This window comes from Sitophilus oryzae, unplaced genomic scaffold (assembly GCF_002938485.1).
Source record: "Sitophilus oryzae breed Bouriz unplaced genomic scaffold, Soryzae_2.0 scaffold_866_pilon_pilon, whole genome shotgun sequence".
NCBI lineage: Eukaryota > Metazoa > Arthropoda > Insecta > Coleoptera > Curculionidae > Sitophilus > Sitophilus oryzae.
This window is the reverse complement of record NW_022147490.1, coordinates 1,738,220-1,758,351: the sequence shown is the minus strand read 5'-3', so window position 1 is coordinate 1,758,351 and position 20,132 is coordinate 1,738,220.

Sequence of the window (20,132 nt, the reverse complement as noted above, 5' to 3'; positions counted from 1 at the left end):
ATATGATGCCGAAGTTTCCGGAATACAGTAGGTAGTAAAAAGAAAGAAAAAATAGCAGGTTTTAAAATTAGCAAATTATAAATAATTATAATATATATAATATACCAGGTGCGTCTCAAAAGTGGCCCAACCCATTTTTTTCAGATTAAACACAAAATTTGTTATGTTAGTATATGACATAAATCAGGACTGGTTGACGTATTCAGTTGTTTTCGGTCACTTCCTGTTTTACAGGAAATAACTACAACTTTCGATTTTTAAATGGAACCCTCGGTATTTTTTTAATTTATTCGATACAAAATGACACTTTCAGTAGAATGGCATATCATATGTCAACTTTTGACATTTTTTTGTTTCGGCTTTCGGATCAGGATTAATAGGGGAAGAATTGCAGTTTTGTTTGTACCCACAAAACTGCAGTTCTTTCCCTATTTGACTGACACTCTACCTCCAGTACTTTCCAAGATACCCATAGAGAACATCGTAGAAAACTCACCCTGTACAGCTTACATACTAACCAGCTAGTTTGTAAATTAGCTGCTGATTACCAGCTATTTTACAGAAATAGGCGGATTTATTCAAAATATTTAGTTAGTTTGTAAAATAGCTGGTTTGATTTAAATAATTATAATTAATAAAAAAAAATAAAACATTATAGGTAAATTTAAAAACTTAATATAAATTTCTACAAATTAAATATGTAGTAGAAAATAAAAAAAGTGAAAATAGGAAAATCTTTTGATTCTACAAGTTGATGTTTTTTGTAACAATCTATCTTGGCGACAACTAAATTACAGTAATTAGTAAAACAAACAAAAAAGTTTATTTTACTATCAATGATTTATTTTTAGATCGAAAACAATTACATTTTATCTACATACACTTGCTTGTACGGATCGCTACATTTATAGGAAGCTAGTTTCTAATAATAACTGTTTTTAATTATCCTAGGCGCCAATTTTGATCATTTCACTATAGTGGCCTCTATTCGCTTTATGTAGCTGAATTATAATATATACAGAGTAATTTAGGATGAAAATGTAAAAAGTACCTATAGATTATGTAGAATTATCCAATGATAATTATTTGACCAACTAAAACACTATCGTGTCATCATGCAGAAGAAAGGCTTATTGGTTTAACGTCTGGCTGGGGTATATTATTCCAAGTATTATTCTTTCGGCATTGTCATACGTAAAATCGTTCGTTGAAGCATATCCCACATGTGTTCAATGGAACTGGGATCTGGAGATTACGGTGGCTGGTGGCTATGGTAATTTCCGATAGTCTGGTGGGCTGAAAAGGAATATTTTTGCCTTTGGTTATTTCTAAGGTACTACAGGCATATGGAGTGGTCAGAATTAAAATGGATCCAGTCATACTTCACGCATTAAGCAGCTATAGCCTGTTTCTGTTTGGTTTCTGAATATTCTGTTGATTTCTTTCAGAAGTGAGCTGGATCAAGTCCATAAAATTTAACGCTGGCCGCGATTTTAATACACGTGCAATTCACATTTCATCAAAAAAAATAATTTTTTTGGATGAAATGGATGAAAACAAAGTGAACCATTTGCACTAAGCGAATGAGATTATCAGCCATCTGAAAAGATTATCAGCCATCTGACAGAATCTGTCTAATTGTCTGATTCTATCGATTCTAAAAGTATAGTTTGATCTATCATTATTTTGTCAATTTTAAATGTGAAAAAGGTGTCTTTAAAGTTTTTAGAGCTATATAGTGTATAAATACATTCATTTTGTGTTGTGGATTGTGACAAAGAGCATACTAAGTGCCCACGATTTTGTTTATTAATTATTTTAAAGCAAAATATGGAAGTACTCTAAAAGAATGCTTGCAAAAGGTGATGCTGGGAACTGCTGTTCTTAAAAATGCATTATCCGAGTATTTAATACGATTTATATATAATTTTCTATACTGCATACATATAAGGTGTTTAAATAAATAAACTAAATAATGAACGTTTTGCATTCGGTAACCAATAATGCACGTGTGTGTATTATTGGTTGCCGGATAAGGACTAATAACCATGACAAGGGCTACAATGACGTCACAAAGCGAGTAGTTTTCGCATGCACCTGGCGGACACTTTTGGCTGAATGAGCAGTCCTATTAGGTTAACTGTTCTTGGGCTGGATCAAGTCCATAAAATTTAACGCTGTCCGCGATTTTAACACACGTGCTAAAGCTTATAGCTAAAAAAAATATTTTTTTGATGAAATGGATGAAAACAAAGTCTGAACCATTTGCACTAAGCGAATGAGATTATCAGCCATCTGAAAAGATTATCAGCCATCTGACAGAATCTGTCTGATTGTCTGATTCTATCGATTCTGAAAGTATAGTTTGATCTATCATTATTTTCCTATTACTACATCAATAAGCTATTTTTCTTACAAATACTTAGATACAAGACTTAGATACATATCTGTCATGTTGTTGATTTGAATAAAATTGCACAAAGAAGAAAACTATTATTATTTCAAATTGACGTAACCGTAACACACCCTAAACGGCAACATATGAAAGATCCTCTTCCCTTTATCCCGCCTATATACCATAATTTTTATAAAAATCGGAGAAAACACTATTAATAGACAGTGTGAACTCAACAAATCCCTTAATGAATAAGAAGAATATACCGATGAACCAATTTATATCTAAAATTTCAAATATTTTCACAGATAAAATGGTTCAAGTCCAAAAAAGTATAAAGAAGCATTCTTAAAAATGACCGCAGTTGTATTTTGAGTTACTTTAGTGTGCAATTATACAACTTAAAATATAATAAAGTATTGTGTCAAGTTTTCTTCTCCAGCTTGTTTTATTTTAATTAAGTAACATTAAAATAATCGAGGGCACAATTTTTAAATTTACTGTTGCCAACCGAGCACATATTTGGCACCGTGCTGACTAACTGGAATCTAAATTTCCCTCTGGGGATTCAGGTGGTAGCTCTGCTGTAAAAAATGTCAAGTTGCCACATTTATTTATTTATTTTGTGACATCGTCATTCGTTTTGACACTTTAGTTTTGCATTACGAATTTTTGGTTTAAATTTGTGTTTAATTGTTTGTTAAAGAGCGACTAAAAGTGTATTTGATACGAACTATTGTCGCGACCTAGCTTGGGGGTTGTTTGCTAGGATCGCTTCAAAAAGGTTCTCTTTTTAATCAAAACAACCATTAGAAAAATATAAATTTATTAAATAAAAGTGTACAGTGTGGATAAAAATATCAGGGGAACAATTTCAGGAAATGCCAAGACTTGCTAAGGGTTTGCTAAAAGGAGTACTTACAGGAACATCTTCAACCTCTTTACTGTATGTCAAACAATGTCAACTACAATGCAACTACTCTGCAACTAACTTGTTTGTAAACAACTATTTCCTTGTATATTTCCATCATCGATGTTTAGTACGAGCTTGCCTTGAAACATCACGCCACATCGACCTGACTTTAATTAATTATTTTGTGTACGTGAACGATTCCCTTGGGCCTACATCAAATTGGTTTACTAGAATTATAATTTACATGATTTTTCCCAATTTGATATAAACCCAAGTTGGCCTATATTTAAGTCTTTACACTATATCTTATCCGATAGTCAAGCAGCATTAAATTCATTAAATGGGTCAACTCAGTAACTATCAATTTGAAGTTGGTCAAGGAATGCCTAGAGAAGCTGCACAAATTAGGCAAAGAAAATAAAGTTGCCAAGACTTGCTAAGGGTTTGCTAAAAGGAGTACTTACAGGAATATCTTCAACCTCTTTACTGTATGTCAAACAATGTCAACTACAATGCAACTAACTTGTTTGAAAACAACTATTTCCTTGTATATTTCCATCATCGATGTTTAGTACGAGCTTGCCTTGAAACATCACGCCACATCGACCTGACTTTAATTGTTTTGTGTACGTGAACGATTCCCTTGGGCCTACATCAAATTGGTTTACTAGAATTATAATTTACATGATTTTTTCCAATTTGATATAAACTCAAGTTGGCCTATATTTAAGTCTTTACACTATATCTTATCCGATAGTCAAGCAGCATTAAATTCATTAAATGGGTCAACTCAGTAACTATCAATTTGAAGTTGGTCAAGGAATGCCTAGAGAAGCTGCACAAATTAGGCAAAGAAAATAAAGTTTTCCTACTCTGGATGCCAGTCCACCCAGGGATGAAAAGAGCGCAATGAAAAAGCAAACGGCCTAGCTACTCAATAACCTGAAAAACTCTATCCGCAACCTGGAATGGGAATCCTCCAACGGTCCTATATAATCTACGATATATACAATATCATCTTTATGTTGTTGTAACTAAACTATGATACAGAACATACACAAAAAGAAATCATACTTTATGCGATAGAAAGCATGATTTAATTTTATGTCATCACTGCTTTATATAATAATTAATACTTCTTAATATTAAAAAAAAAATTAACTGTAATTAGGAGATGTATAAACCAACAACTTTGATTAATTCGAAGAAGTGGCCGTGCAGATAAACATCTCTCGTAATATATTCAAATGTTATTCAAATAGATATAGCCCGGGTCTTTAAGTGTGAGACACACTGTTAATGCTAGTAATCTAAAAATAGAAGGACGCCAAACTGTAACTCATTAATGAAACGGGTAAAAATATTTTTACGGCCGTACAACACAGGCCAGCAGCGGATGCACAGTGGGAGTTTTCCTCGTTATTCAGATGGAGAAGTGCGATTTTTCAGCGGGTTCATCAGATTGGAGAGGTGTTGGAAGGGCTTAATTGCGTTCTGGATTTAGTTATGAATTAAGATCAGCAAGAACGGGACAAAGTTTTTGAGGAAACTTCTTTACGCGCGTTGGGAGTAAAAATCCAAGACCGTGACACACTAGCTAGCGTCAGGTAACCGTAGTGTTGGCCACAGCTACCCCATTCGGAGTAGATCTACCCCTTTGTAAAACAATTTAACTCGCTCTAGGTTACGATCTGGGTGGTATTCCACAAAATTTGCAGGCTATTGAGGAAACAGAAAATGTACAGGGTGTCCCACTAATAATAGCTCTCGGCTGTATCTCGGAAAGTATTAGCCGTAGAGCCTGCGGAAAAAAATATTTATAACTAAAGAGTCTATTATAGAGAAATTGCTGAAAATTATTTTCAAGTTCGTAGAACAGCCGCTAGAGGGCGCAACTGCTATAAAAAATAAAAAAGGAGTTTTTACACAAGTTTGCCTAGATAACGGGTACTATAAATAATACCTTCATAATCTTCAGTAAATTTTGAACATTTATTGTAAGAACCGTGTGGTAAGAACCCAAGTGGTGGGGGAAGGATCTTTTTATTTAAATGTTAATAACTCCGGACTGGATGATCGGAACCCAACAAGTTAGAGCTGGTTTAAAAAAGCATTTCTTACTCTATATTAAAACCCTTAATTACCTTACGTAATACTGTTAATAACACTAACACGGTATCACTAGCACTCTTGATTATGACCAATGTACCAGAATACCATAATACTGGATGCATTAATATCTAATAATTAAGATATCAATGACACTGAAAAAGAAACGACGGCTCAGTGAATTCATGGTAACCTTGAAAAAAATGGCTTTTAAAGGGATAGTTTAAACGTCAAAATATTATTATATCAACATTTTGATGGTCTCAGCAGCGTTTTTTTTATCTTTTGATTGCTTTTCTAAAAACTCGTTTTTTCAAAAGAGAAAAAACGCTGCTATAGACTATCAGAATGTTGCTCTAATAACACTTTGACGTTCATACTATTACGTCAAAAGTAATAATTTTTTCCAAAGCCTACCATGACTTCACTGAGGCGTCATTTTTTATTCACTGTCAATGAGATCTTAATTATTAGTATTAATACATCGTACGTATTAATACGTTACCCATACGTCCCAGGGACGTACATTTTATGTCCATTTTACGTCGGTACGTCCCGGGACCAATTAGGGACGTACTATGTACGTACAAAAGTATACGTACATAGTACGTGCCCCATATACGTACTATTTACGTACATTGTAGGACTTCACTACGGACGTACATGCGAGTACGTACTACGGACGTACATGTGAGTAGGTACTACGTACGTATCTTGAAAATTTTTGAAAACGCATTAAATAAAAAAAATAATAAAAAAATAATTTTTGAAAACGCAAAATACATTACATTACGTTATTTAATTTTAATATCATGACTGGATTATTTTGGTCAGATATACCCAATAATAATGAATGGACTGGATCAGTGGATCTTTTCTAGGCTAACGTTAATTCAAGTCACTCTAACCTACCTCTACTTCTTTTATTAATAAATCTAACCCGACCGCTATAAAAAATGATTTCCTAAATTATCCAATGACCATAATGCATGACAGCCTTTATAGAAATCTGATGGGTTAAAAATGTAATATATTATGCAATCAAGCCTAACAGGAAAATGTTGCAGTCCTATGTTTAAATTTCCCGCTAAGTTATTCGTTCACATTCGAGTCTTGTCGGAATCGGAAGTCGGGCGGTTTCTAATGGCGTTTTCGATTGGCAGAGCTAGAGCGCACGTGCGCACTCAGTGTAGTTCCATCTTTTATTAATCAACGTAAAAAATAAAAACAACAATACACTGAGTGCGCTCCTACTCCGATCCAGTTTTCGATTGTGTTGTGTGTCATGGTGGCCGTAGGTTGTTTGGCTTCCTGTCGTTGCCTTCGTTGCTCGTTGTTTCAAGGTAAGTTAAAGTGTAATAATATAATGTGACTATTTCACCTAACACAGTCACAACCTCGAATGATTGAGAATCGGCTCATTCAATTTTTTTAAAACAGAGGCAAGAATTAGATATTTGAATACTTAGTTTTCTTTTTGTATTTTTTAGTTAGAAGCAGTTCGAGAATAAAAAAAAATAAAATATCTATCAACATCCAATAAAAGATAGAGTGCGCTAAGGGTGTAGTTGCCGGTCCGAAGCCAGACTCACGGGTGTATCAAGACATAAGGGATGATCCTGTACCTGAGTTTTTATATTAATAAATATTTTAAGCTGACTTCCATTGAATTATTTCTAATTAAATTCCTAGGTCGCATACGTCGTTGAAAAATGTACGTCCATAGTACGTACATTGTACGTACTTTCGTTCATTTTACGTCCAATTTTGGTCCGGAACAAAACATAAAATGTACGTACCTGGAATGTACGTACATGCGACGTACATAGTACGTACATTGCCACGTCCCAGGGACGTACCGGGGACGTACAGAGCGTTGGAAAATGTACGTCCCCGGTACGTACATAGTAAGAACTGTACGTACCAGGGACCTGACGTTCGTCACAACATTACGTACCAGGTACGTACATAGTACGTACCGTGGCTGTATGGGTGTAGTATTAATACATCTGGCGATATGGTATTCTGGTTTATTATCGATTTTAGAATAAAGCAATCGTTTCTATCTTACTTTTTATTAAAATGGTCACAATCAAGAGCGCTACTCAACCCTGTTATAAAAATAAGGTAATTAAGGGCTTATTTTTTCGTATTTATTATAATTTTGCTAATATCTTTCGTTTGAAAGGGGATATCAAGATTCAGTTTTCGCTAACTTTTTAAGCTTTTATTACTCTTTACTGTCAGCTAAAATTACATACCTAATATACTATCGCATTTATTTTTTTTTTGAAAGAACGTACAATGCTTGTTAAATTGTATAACAGCGCCCCCTAGCGTCTACGTTCAAAACCTTATTATTATTATTTTCATGGTATAATATAGAGTAAGAAACGCTCTTTTAAACGAGCCCTCGCTTGTTGGATTCCGTTCATCCAGTCCGGAGTTATTAATATTTAAATAAAAACAGATCTAACCTTCCCCCACCACTTTATTTTAGCAGATAGGGGAAAATGGTTCTAACAAAAAAGATCCTAAATTTAATGAAGATTATGAAGCTATTATACACGTACATCGTATCTGGGCAAAATTTCTTAAAAATACCATTTTGTTATTTTCCAAAGCAGTTAGGCCCTCTAGCGGCCGTTCTACAAACTAGAATATAATTTCCAGCAATTTCTTATAGTCTCTTTAGTAATAAATATTTTTTTCCCGTAAGTCCTACGACTAATACTTTCCTAGATACAGCCGAGAGCTCTTCTTAGTGGGACACCGTGTACAGATTACAGAAGTATATTGAAAACAATATTTATATTAAAACAGCATTATATGTCACTTTTTCGAACATATCCTTCAAATCCTGCAATTTAGTAGCTGTTAGTAAGTAGTTTCACTTCTAATATGCGCACATAGTGCATATACAATTTTTTTGGTTGAAAAATCTAAAGCGACTAGGCTACCGCGCGATATGCGGACGTTTGACTCACATTTTGACCCAGTTGATGTCGATTTGGTCCCACAGGAAAGCGGGGTTAACAGAATACAGTTCGGAAATAGTTCCTACGCATCCTGTTTGTGGATTATTATAGACTTCGACAAAAATGTTTATCTGGTGTCGACAACGTGACAAGGAAATAGCTCTATTTTTATACTCCTCGCTCATTTTTTCTCCTCTTTTCTTTATTTTACGACAGATTCATTTTAATTTATAAACAGTGCCCACCGCGCGTTACTCACACGTTTTCGGCGATAAAAACGGGGACTATGGGGTTAATAAAATGACGGTTGTCACTATACATATCGTCATAAAAACGGTTTCGGAGTTTTTGAAGTCGGAAGTTTTAGGGTTATTAGTTTTGTCGTTGAAGACGGCTTTAAAATAAATTTAAATAATTTAAATTTGATCCAATCAGGAGCATACAGGGTGGCGCCTCTCACACGCCGCGGAGCTTTGAATAAGAAGACTAAGGAAGGAGCATAATGCTATCCATGTATTCATGCATGGTGGGCGGAAAAAGCGCCATAAAAGCACTCTAGGGTGGGGATCCTTGACAGTTCTGTTTGACGATTCATTTGACACATTTGAATTTGATTTGAAATTTTGTGGATTTGTCAGTCTTTACGGAGCTTATTTTATGTTATTTATTATTTATTCTACTACTGATAGTTGTATAAAGGTAGTAAATCTAGATGGAAATTGTGGCAGCACTTAAATTAACAGTGACACTATCGCGATTTATAGAAAAAGACTCTAAAATAGTTGATTGTGAAGCGTGCGGTAGATCTCGGCAAAAATTGAGTGAAATAATGGAACAACTTTTCGCTAGTAAGTGACTATATAATATACATACGTGTAGTAAACCGATCATTTATGAAATTCACTTAAATTAACTAAATTATATATTTTTCTTGCATTTTAGCTTTTATTTATTACTTGTCAAAGATTAGATGTCAAAGAATTTAGATACGTTAATTTGACTTACCTGCTTCAGTAGCGTATCGGATGTTTGTGGTAATAAATACTTATTATAACTTATCTATTTTTATTAGAATTATATATCTTTATAACAATTTGAATAACTACCAACATTTATTCACAACGTAAAATAAAACAACAAATTATTAAGTCTACCCCACGTCTACCCTACATCATAGTTTTACATTTTTTAAATAAAATTAGAACGACACTGATAAACCGGAATTTAAATCGGCCATATTTGAGGCCCATTGCGGTGTACCTAAGATTTTTGATATGCTCCTTCCTGAGTCTTCTTATTCAAAGCCGCGGAGTCTCCAAGGAGAACGACAGTTTGTATTGAAATGAAATGTTGTGAACATATGTAGGTTAATTCAGAGCACTTTTTAAAAATATAGGGAGTTCTACAGGGTGTCCCCAAAAAAAGTTACATATCAAAATTGTGTTTTTTGCAATGGAACACCCTATATATTAATTGATTTTCGGATTCTGGGAGTTTTATAAGAGAAGTATATGACTAAAATCCTTGTATATATATTCTTAAAGTTGCCCAACCGACTAGACAAAATGTGCTGCCAACTGGAGGACAAATCGTGAACCTTTCGCGGCGGAGTAAAAAATATCGATTATTTTCGTTATTTTCCTCAGAGTAATGTAATAATATAGCCCGGGTTTCTGCGAACTTTAATAGTGATCAACTGATTAGTAAATTTAAACGAAACTTTTATTTTATTGTAAATTGTGGAATATTTTTGCCTGTTATTTTAAGAATTCTAAACCGTATTAACAAAGAAATTATTATTTCGATATGTTTATGATAATGTTAATTGCTTATAATTAATATTCAAAAAAAGTTACATACCTATTTTAATTTGATTTAATGCAGGTTTATTAAAGAATCATTTCATTCTTAGATTATTTTATTCTAAATTAATTGTTTAACGAATTTTACGATATTTTTTTTTGAAAACATAAAACTTTTTACATTCTTGATTAAATTGTAGCGTTTTTTAAACAACTACCACTGCGAACGGCAGCTTTTCATCGGAGAGCAGTCGTGGATAAGGTATTTCACTGGAAAGAAAACTAATTAAGAACAATAAACAAAAAAATAGATATTGGGCGCCAGGCATGTACAGAGAAAGAAAACACAGTTGTATAATACTTAAAACGAATGACTATATTTATTCATGATGAATTCTGATGGTAAATAGCATTGTACAATTTTAATAATTATTATAGTGGTTATTTGTTGAGCAAAACTATGTATGTAAATAATATTAAATATGTTCTATGAAAAGACTATGAAAAAATACAATGCGTGTAACGTTATAGAAAATATAAGAAAAGTTACATTACTTTATTTAAATTGTTAAATTTTATGCGGTGTTAAATCTGATGTGTTGCAACCTGTAGATTCTAGAATCTATGTCTCGTTATTCATCTGTTAATATAGCGCAATAATAATATCTATAGAAAGTAATACTATTATAAGGCGTAATATAATGAACCCTAAAATCTAAATCACATTGTAACTACTGCATCGACACAAATGTTCTTAATAATCTAACCACTAAATATAGTCTGTACGATATTATTTAAAATGTACGTTACTGTTTAAGACTGAAAATTATAGAAAATCTAAAACATAAAAACTAGAACGTAAATCTACACTTAGCTGTTCTTTATGTAATCTTGCTTCAAACAGTAGCAGCGTGAGGTGGTCTCGCATCTCTGTACTCAGCCATCCAACACAACCAAAGGGGCCAGAATGAGACACCATAAATTGATACAGCCGTAACTAACTAGCTTACAGCTGGGAACGAAGCAGCATGGGGCTCAAGCTACATCCACGCTGTGGCACTTATATGTAAGAAAAAATCATTCTTACTGGGGACACTCGTCCACAGGACATCCGTACATAAGATAATGTCCGTACATAAGACACTACCCGTACCTTGGACACAGTCCGTACCTTGGACACAGTCCGTACCTTGGACCCTAAAAATATGAAACTCTTGTTTTAAAACCAAAACAAGGTCTAATAAACAAAATAAACCTACCTCGAAATACTACTTCCGAGGGCTCAATAAATAATAAACAACATGTCCTTTCTTCCATGTGACATCTCTGAGGACAAAGAAAAGGGACGCCAACGTGCCAGCAAAACACAAATACAAGTTGGGACATCCGGAACTCTACCCTAAAAATATTCAATAATAATATCGAATCTATAAAAGGTAATAACTCATCTTTACCTGTAGCCTCGAAATAGCAGCTGATTCAAATTATACAGCAAAACTTAAATAATCACCATTTCCAAAAGCTGGGATACAACAGAGCGTCAAAACAAAGTGAAGTTAAGCACGGAGACAGTTGACAGAAGCGATGTCGACAGCGTCTCCTCAGAGCAATAACAGGGTTGTGTCGAACGATAACAGGGTTGGCGACTAGGGAACGTAAAAATTACGCGTCAAATAAACTATCCGGCCTGAACGAGAGGGAATCCGGTGATGATAGGCCAGACATCATATATTATATATAAAAAAGACATGTAACGAACTAAAAACGTTACAAAATGTTCAAAAAATTGCAACTTGCTTCAATATTATTTGACCTTAAAATAAATATATTGTACTTAATACACCATCTAAATCTTTATTACACCAATTAAATCTTTATTAATGTAAAATATGGCTAGAGTTTTAAAATCAAGTTTGCTTTAACTTTGTATGTGTGAAGAATTATAAAAACTAAAAATTTCATTATTTTAACTCACACACAAATCCCGTTAAACCATAAAACTTTCTAAAAGCAGGATACATGTCTAACTGAAATAATTCAAGTACATTTTCATTAAAAAAATGTATCAGGAAAATAATTTTAGATAATGCAAAATTTATTTATTATTCTGTTTCATATTATGGTCTTCAGTATTTTCAATACACAGGGTGTTTTCTACGACGTTCTCTATGGGTTTCTCGATAACTACTGCAGATAGAGAGTCGGTTAAATGGGGAAAGAATTGCAGTTTTGTGAGGTCATAAATATGCGCCTTTCAGATTTTTGAAAATGTTCATGGATTACTAGATATTTCGAAAAAAAACTTTGGCTATTTTAAAAATTGTCCCTAATTCCATTATAGTCTATTTTAATCAAAAAGTTTTCAGATAAAAGTTGTAGATAATCACATCCTTAATGAGATTGCGTCTTCCTAACGTCGTGGACGTTATTTACGTTATTAAGAGAACGGTTTTCAAGACATGTTAGAAAAGTTAAATTTAGATAGTCGTGCATCAATAGGGTGGTTCCAATATGACTTTCATTATGAATTCTTCCCCCCCCCCCTCCCATAATGAAAGAAATGTTAAAAATTATTTATATCACAATTATGCAAACTCAGGGATCGGAAGAGGTGGATGGTGGACCAATTGCATGGGCCCCCTCGAAGAGGCGGTACGGGAGAACATTTTCTAAAATAACTTAAGTGTATGGGGTAGTGATATTATGAAGTTTTAGTTTGCGTAATGTAAATCGTAAAGAACCGTTTAATAATATATTCTGTGTTTTTATGTTATAAATCATAACAGAGTAAGAATACCATGCCAACTAAGTGAAATTAGCCTAGCTAGAATTGGCTATAGGCTAAAATGTAAGGTTTTTGACATATTTAACATTTTCTAAAAATAAAGAAGAATAATTTTTAAATTACAATAATAGCTACCTAAATTGGAATTTACCCGGTATAGCCCAATGTATAGTTAAATTAACTATTGTACTTTAAATCAAATTAAAATATGATAAAAAAATTTATACAGGGTCAGACAAAATTAATATTGAACATTGGTCACCTTTAAAAGCATGGTATTCTTTTATTTTAAATGGAACACCTAGTATATTATTCCTATATTCAATGGAGAACTCATGTCTCTTCAAAATACTATTAAGGTTGCCTACCTCTCTAAAGGCGGCTACAGACGTTCATGCATACTTGACAAGTGTACTTGTGCAAACGCACTTGTACAAGTTTACAAGTTTGCATTGACTCCACACAATACAAGCGCACTCGAATAGTTTTAGTCTGGTTTTAGTAGGTAAAAATGGACGAAGAAGGCGCGCTAGCTCTTGCGACGTTCGTTATTCTGCTCAAAGAAAAAGAAAAAGAGAAAACCCGTCGATTTTGATGCAAAAACTATTTATTTTTTTTTACAATCAAATCGCGGTTTGCAGTTTTATCAATTTCTTGCAATTTTTTAATTAAACTTTTCCATGCAGCCTCTCTTTTGTTTTTATTATGATAGTCCTTTGATTTTATTTGCCATAAAAAAAGAGATTCTCTATAAATACTAATGAACTCCACCAATATCTCCCGCATACTTTTTTCATGTTCACTAGCCATTTTTATCTATCTTCTGGTAGCGAACAAATAAGAACCAAGCAATAAACCTACTAGAATCAACTTCAGGCTTGCGCAAGTTTGATACACACGTTCATGCATACATGCGCAAATCACTGGGGCATGAAGAAAATTCGTACAAGTCTATGCCACTTGCACAAGTCGAAATACTTGTACAAGTTTGTTCCTACACACGTTCAAAATTCTTATACAAGTACGCTTGCACAAGTACACTTGTCAAGTATGAATGAACGTCTGTACTGATTGTACTTTAGTTAACACAGTGTTTACAAAACTCGACCAACTATTGTCGACAACATGAGAGAAATTATTGGAGCTGCTTTTCGAGGTATAACTCCACATAATGCCTTTTAAAATAAAAAGATCTATTGAAAAAACAATCATTTTATGCAGTTAACAGGAAACGAAGCATTTTAAGCATTTGATTTCATCTAGCTAATTTTTGTCACATAATTATAGGTTTATATCTAAATCACCACAATACACCAAAACACTTTTACTTTTACACTGGACGCGCGTTTCGCTAACCATGTTAGCATCATCAGCAGATGATTATAAACTAAAGTACAATCTACAAGTTGAGCGTTTATATACTCGCTCAGTAGGTACCGAGTGGGCGCGGCAAAATCTAGCCAACCGAGTCAGAGCCCACTGAGCGTGACAGTTAGATTTCCGCCACTAGAGTAGTAGGAACAAAGAACTTGAAGGAATTGGACCGTTGACTTTGTTCATACTATCTTTACATTTATTAATTCTGATGCTTTCATATGCATCTAATTGCCTGTAATTTGAGACTTGTTTAATTAATTTTAAATTATTAAGATCTATACAATGTTCTTTATCAACAATATGTTCGGCAACGCAAGATTTATCCGGTCTACCATATCTTATCTGAGCTAGATGCTCTTTAAATCTAGTTAATATTGATCTTCTTGTTTGCCCAATATATTTCTGATTACAATTTTTACACCATCATTACCATTTCTAGATGTATTACTTATTAGAAATACTAATAATTGCCTGGAATTTGATATCTATAGGAAAAATACCACCACACGCAGATATATTCCTAATGAATCACATCATAGTGTTGAACATAAAATGGCTAGTTTAAATTTCTTACTTCATAGATTACTTAGTTTCCCACTTTCCAACGAAAGATATGAAATAGAAAGAGATTACATTAGGAATGTAGCTGAGTGTAATGGATATTCTCCTTCACTAGTTGATAAATTAATTAGAAGACGTAGGTATAGGTTAATGATTTCTGAAAATTCGACTTTTCAAGTGGAGAAAGATACGTCTAAATATTTTTCAATACCGTTTGATAGAGAGTTATCCCGTGGTCTAAATGGAATTTTTAAGAATGTCAATTATAAACTTGTGTATAGTGTTAATAATAAATTACAACAATTATTAGGTAATCCAAAGGATAAAACACCTCCACCGGAAAGGTCGGGTATTTATGAAATTTCTTGTGAAGATTGTAATCAGAAATATGTTGGGCAAACTAGAAGATCAATATTAACTAGATTTAAAGAGCATTTAGCTCAGATAAGATAAAGTAGACCGGATAAATCTTGCGTTGCCGAACATATTGTTGATAAAGAACATTGTATAGATCTTAATAATTTAAAATTAATTAAACCAATCTCAAATTACAGGCAATTAGATGCATATGAAAGCATCAGACTTAATAAATGTAAAGATGGTATGAACAGAGTCAACGGTTCAATTCTTATTTTATGTTATATTTGACGAATTAGAATTTTATGCTATATTTGACGAGAAGTATGAAGCTTCTGGTAACTAATTACTAACTAAACTAAATTACGTAACTGAAAGCTCTATTGGTATCGCCCGTTATACCATACAAGAAGGCAAATGTAAATATTTGTCTAGTAATTTAGTAACAATAAAAACATATCAAAGTCTTGATGGAATCGAATGTGCCTTCCTGTATTACGGCATCGGAATTTCTCTAACGGTTTTTTAACTAGTAAAAATAAATACTAACTTTAATTAAGTTACAAGTTATTTTCATTAATGGACAGGGCTCTGATCGAGTATCTAAATTATCTCGACATAATTTAACTGAACTAGTTTTCATTCATTTTATTATACCTAAGTGAGGATGTGAAAAAAATCGGATAGCCGTGACTACGTGACTACACTGAATAGATAGAGCTTATTTAAATATTAATCGTGAATAAATTGTATAAAAAATATAGTAACATAAATTTGCCGACAAGTGTTGCCTAGTAAATAAGAAAGAGAATAAAATATACGTAGATTTCATATAAGGAATACTCCTATAACGCTAGTAACAAAATTAGGCAAAGAAAATAAAGTCCTCCTACTCTGGGTGCAACCATGCAACTGAGAATGCAAACGATCTAGCTAGAAAATGAGCGAACTCTCCACTAACTGGACCAGAACTGTTCTGCTTAACAAGTTGAAACCAACAGAATTTAAGAACCTTGAAGACTCCATCCGTAACTTGGAATGGTTTTCCTTGATTTAAGTTAGAACAACCTTCGGATTGTCATGGGGTGTTTAACAGGACACTGTCCTCAATAAAGACCTCAGTAGATTGAAGTTGAGAAAGAACGGCAAATGCAGGTTCTGTGGGTAAAATAGGTAGAACAACTCATTGCTGAGTGCACCGAGACGACAATCATTCGTGCCATAAACTTATATGGAAAAACTGAGGTATAACTGAGATGGAAAATTGACTATGGTATAACTGAGATGAAAAATTAACCTCTGTAAAACCGTCTCAGAAGTCTGGAAAAATACTACCTTCTTCTTCTTCTTCAGATGCCTATCCATTCACTGGATGTTAGCGACCACATGTTGAAACCTGTGGTTGAAACGAATGTTAGCGACCATGTTGAAACCATCTCTTGCGGTGTTTATGAGCTCTCCTATAGTCTTCAGACCGGTCCACTGTCAGATGTTTCTCGCCCATGACAGCTGTTTTCTACCTATTCCCCTCTTGCCTTCTATTTTTCCTTCAAGTATGAGCTGCAGAATGTTGTATTTTTCATTTCGAACTATGTGTCCTAAGTAAGAGGTATTCCGTTTTTTAATTATATTTAATAGTTCTCTCTCCTTCTGCATCATATTGAGTACTTCTTCATTAGTTATCCTATCGGTCCACGATATTTTCAAGAGACGCCTGTATGTCCACATCTCAAAGGCTTCTAATTTATTTATAGTATTAGTTTTCATAGTCCACGCTTCCACCCCATAGAGCAGGACGGACCATACGTAGTTGCATATCGTAGACGCAGCTGCAGTTGGATGTCTCTGCAGTTTAGTACGTTTTTGAACTTAAGAAATGCTGCGCGCGCTTTTTTTATTCTGGTTCTAATTTCTCGTTCAGGATTCCAGTCCGCATGCAGCCAACAGCCAAGATACTGAATTTTTCCACCCGTTCTATAAGTTGATTTCCTATGCTGAGGGTTGAGTTCGCATACCTTAGTTTGTCACGGCTAATGATCATGAATTTGGTTTTATTAGCGTTGATGTTTAATCCATATTTGTTGCTAGCTATATTTAGGCGAGTACACATGTCTTGTAACTCATTCATATTGTTTGCTAGCAACACGGAGTCATCTGCGTATCTTAGGTTTGATATTGGGATTCCACAAACCTTTATTCCCTGCTCCGAGTCCTCAAAAGCCTCACTGAAGATCTCCTCAGAGTACATATTGAATAAAAGTGGAGAGAGTACACAACCTTGTCTTACTCCCATACGTATACGGATATCCTCAGTTCTGAAGCTTTGTGTCTTTACATGTGCTCTTTGATACCAATATAAATTTTCGATGCATCTGATGCCCTTCTCATCCACGTCTGTTTTCCGTAGTAGCTCAATGAGTTTACCGTGGCGCACTCGATCAAACACTTTTTCATAATCAATGAAACACATGAACACATCTTTCTTAACGTCTAGGCAGTTTTGTACCAGCACTTGTATGCTGAACAGCGCTTCTCTGGTGCCCATTCCAGCTCTAAACCCAAACTGATTTTCGCTCACATTACGCTCGCATTTTTTGTATATTCTATTGTGTAATATTTTCAAGAATATCTTGAGCGTGTGATTCATTAGACTTATTAGTCTATGGTCATTGCAGTGGCGTGCATTGCCTTTCTTAGGAAGTGGGATAAAGGTCGAACTCAGCCAGCTTTCAGGAATTTGCCCCGTGTCATAGATATGATTGAATACTCTTTGTAGGAGGGAAATGTTTTCATCGTCCAATATCCAAAAATACTACCAGAATTACAGAAAAGTCAAATATCTCGAAATAGTCCTGCACAGCAAACTTCTATGGAATAGATATGTTAAGAACATTACCAGCAAAGCTACAAGTCAATTAGCTACAAGTCTCTAGCTACTACTCTCATGATATGCAGACAACTGGCAGGATGGGGCTGCACTCCTAACATTTTACGCTGGATGTATACCATGATAGTAAGACCCATGATTACATATGGAACAGTTGCTTATTACACAAAACTTGAGCAACGTACATAAGGCAAAATGTCTATTATGCCCTTTTTGAGTCGTATCTTCGTTATGCCCTTCCATTCTGGGGTACTTGCTGCGCGACAAAATTTGATCGTATTTTCAAATTTCAAAAGAGATATTTATTGGGACTAAACAGTCAGTAGAACTCACTTCCAGAATTTATTTAAAAATTTCAAAATACTGAATCTTCCTTCTTTATTCATTTTTGAATCCGTTTGCTTAATCCGCAAGCACATATATCTGCTATTCCCGAAAGGCCATCTCACTACTATCCACTTAGGAATGCGGAGAACCATCTTTATCTGCCAACCCCGAGCTCAGAACAAGTTAAAGGTTCAATACTGTACAATGCCAAAAAAAATGTACAATCATCTGCCTTTGGATATCAAGTCGCTTTCATTCTTTCCGGCATTTCGCAAAGCTCTGAAATCATACTTACTGGAGAGAGTCCTTGTTGCTGTAAACGACTTTTTGTTGTTTAATCTTGAACAATTTCGAATTTTAAAATTTTGATCATATCACACACTGGTTAAAAGTCTAGTATTTAATATTTTATAAGAACTATTAAGTGATTATAAATTATAACCATTTACAATAATTTCAAAACTGTAAAAATTTTTATTGATACGTTTTTTTTTGTGTTCTACAATGTATGTATGTATGTTTTATTTGCGATTTTAATGACTTTTTTTTTAATTGTATTATTTGTATTTTATGATATTTTTTATTATTTGTATATTTTTTGTGCTTTTGTTTGTTTTTAATGCTTTGTTGATGAAGCTATTTTGGCTTTTTGTACAATAAAGCTTTATTTATTATTATTATTATTATTATTACATTTACATACATGCCACAAATTAGCCATACAACGATTTTACGAACGAGTTGTAAAACTAAAGAACGGATGGTAAATTTACTACAATAATCTGATTAAATTCACAAATTAATTTTTTCGGTGTACATGTGCTATTATACTTTATACCGTCCTCGATAAGGACTAACAAACGTACGAAGGCGAAGTTCCGAGAAACAATTAGCGAACTTTGCGCGAAATATCGGCCATCGATTGTTGTTCCCTCGCTGGACGAACAACGAACGATTTCATTCATTCGATGGAGAAAACAGGGTCGCGTAGCGATACGAAGAAAACGACGGCAGGGAAAAAAATTCCGGGGGAGCACCCACGCGGTGCCGCCCGTGCATGGGCGGCGGACGAAAACGCGATGGCGTGCTGCGTGGCAGATCGGAGAAACCAGTGGCAGATCGATGTACGAAGCGGTCGGCCAATTGGCGTATTATCATAAATAAATATAATGAAGCGGCTCTTGAAATCGCATTTCGAATTTAATTTCGTTTTTGCTTTATTGCCTTCCGTTGACGAAATTTTGCAGTGACGTAGTCTGATTAAATAACACTGGTCTGCAAAATAAAATAAAAATTCGGTTCACTGGCACCATTCTTGCTGATATAAGCAATCAACTCAGTGACCATCAATTCGAAGTTGGTCAAAGAATGCCTAGAAAAGCTGAACAAATTAGGTAACAAAAAAAATGCCCGCTCACCAAGGTATAGAAAGCAAACGATCTAGCTAGATAAGCAGCAAACACTCCACTAACTGGACCAGAACCGTCCTGGTTTTGCAAACGGGAACCAATTTAAACAACCTGGAAGATTCCATCCGTAAGCTCGAATGGGAATCCTCCAACGGTTTAAGACAGCGTTCCTTAACCTGTGGTCCGCGGATCCCTGGGGGTCCGCGAGTATGTGTCAAAAAACATAAGCATA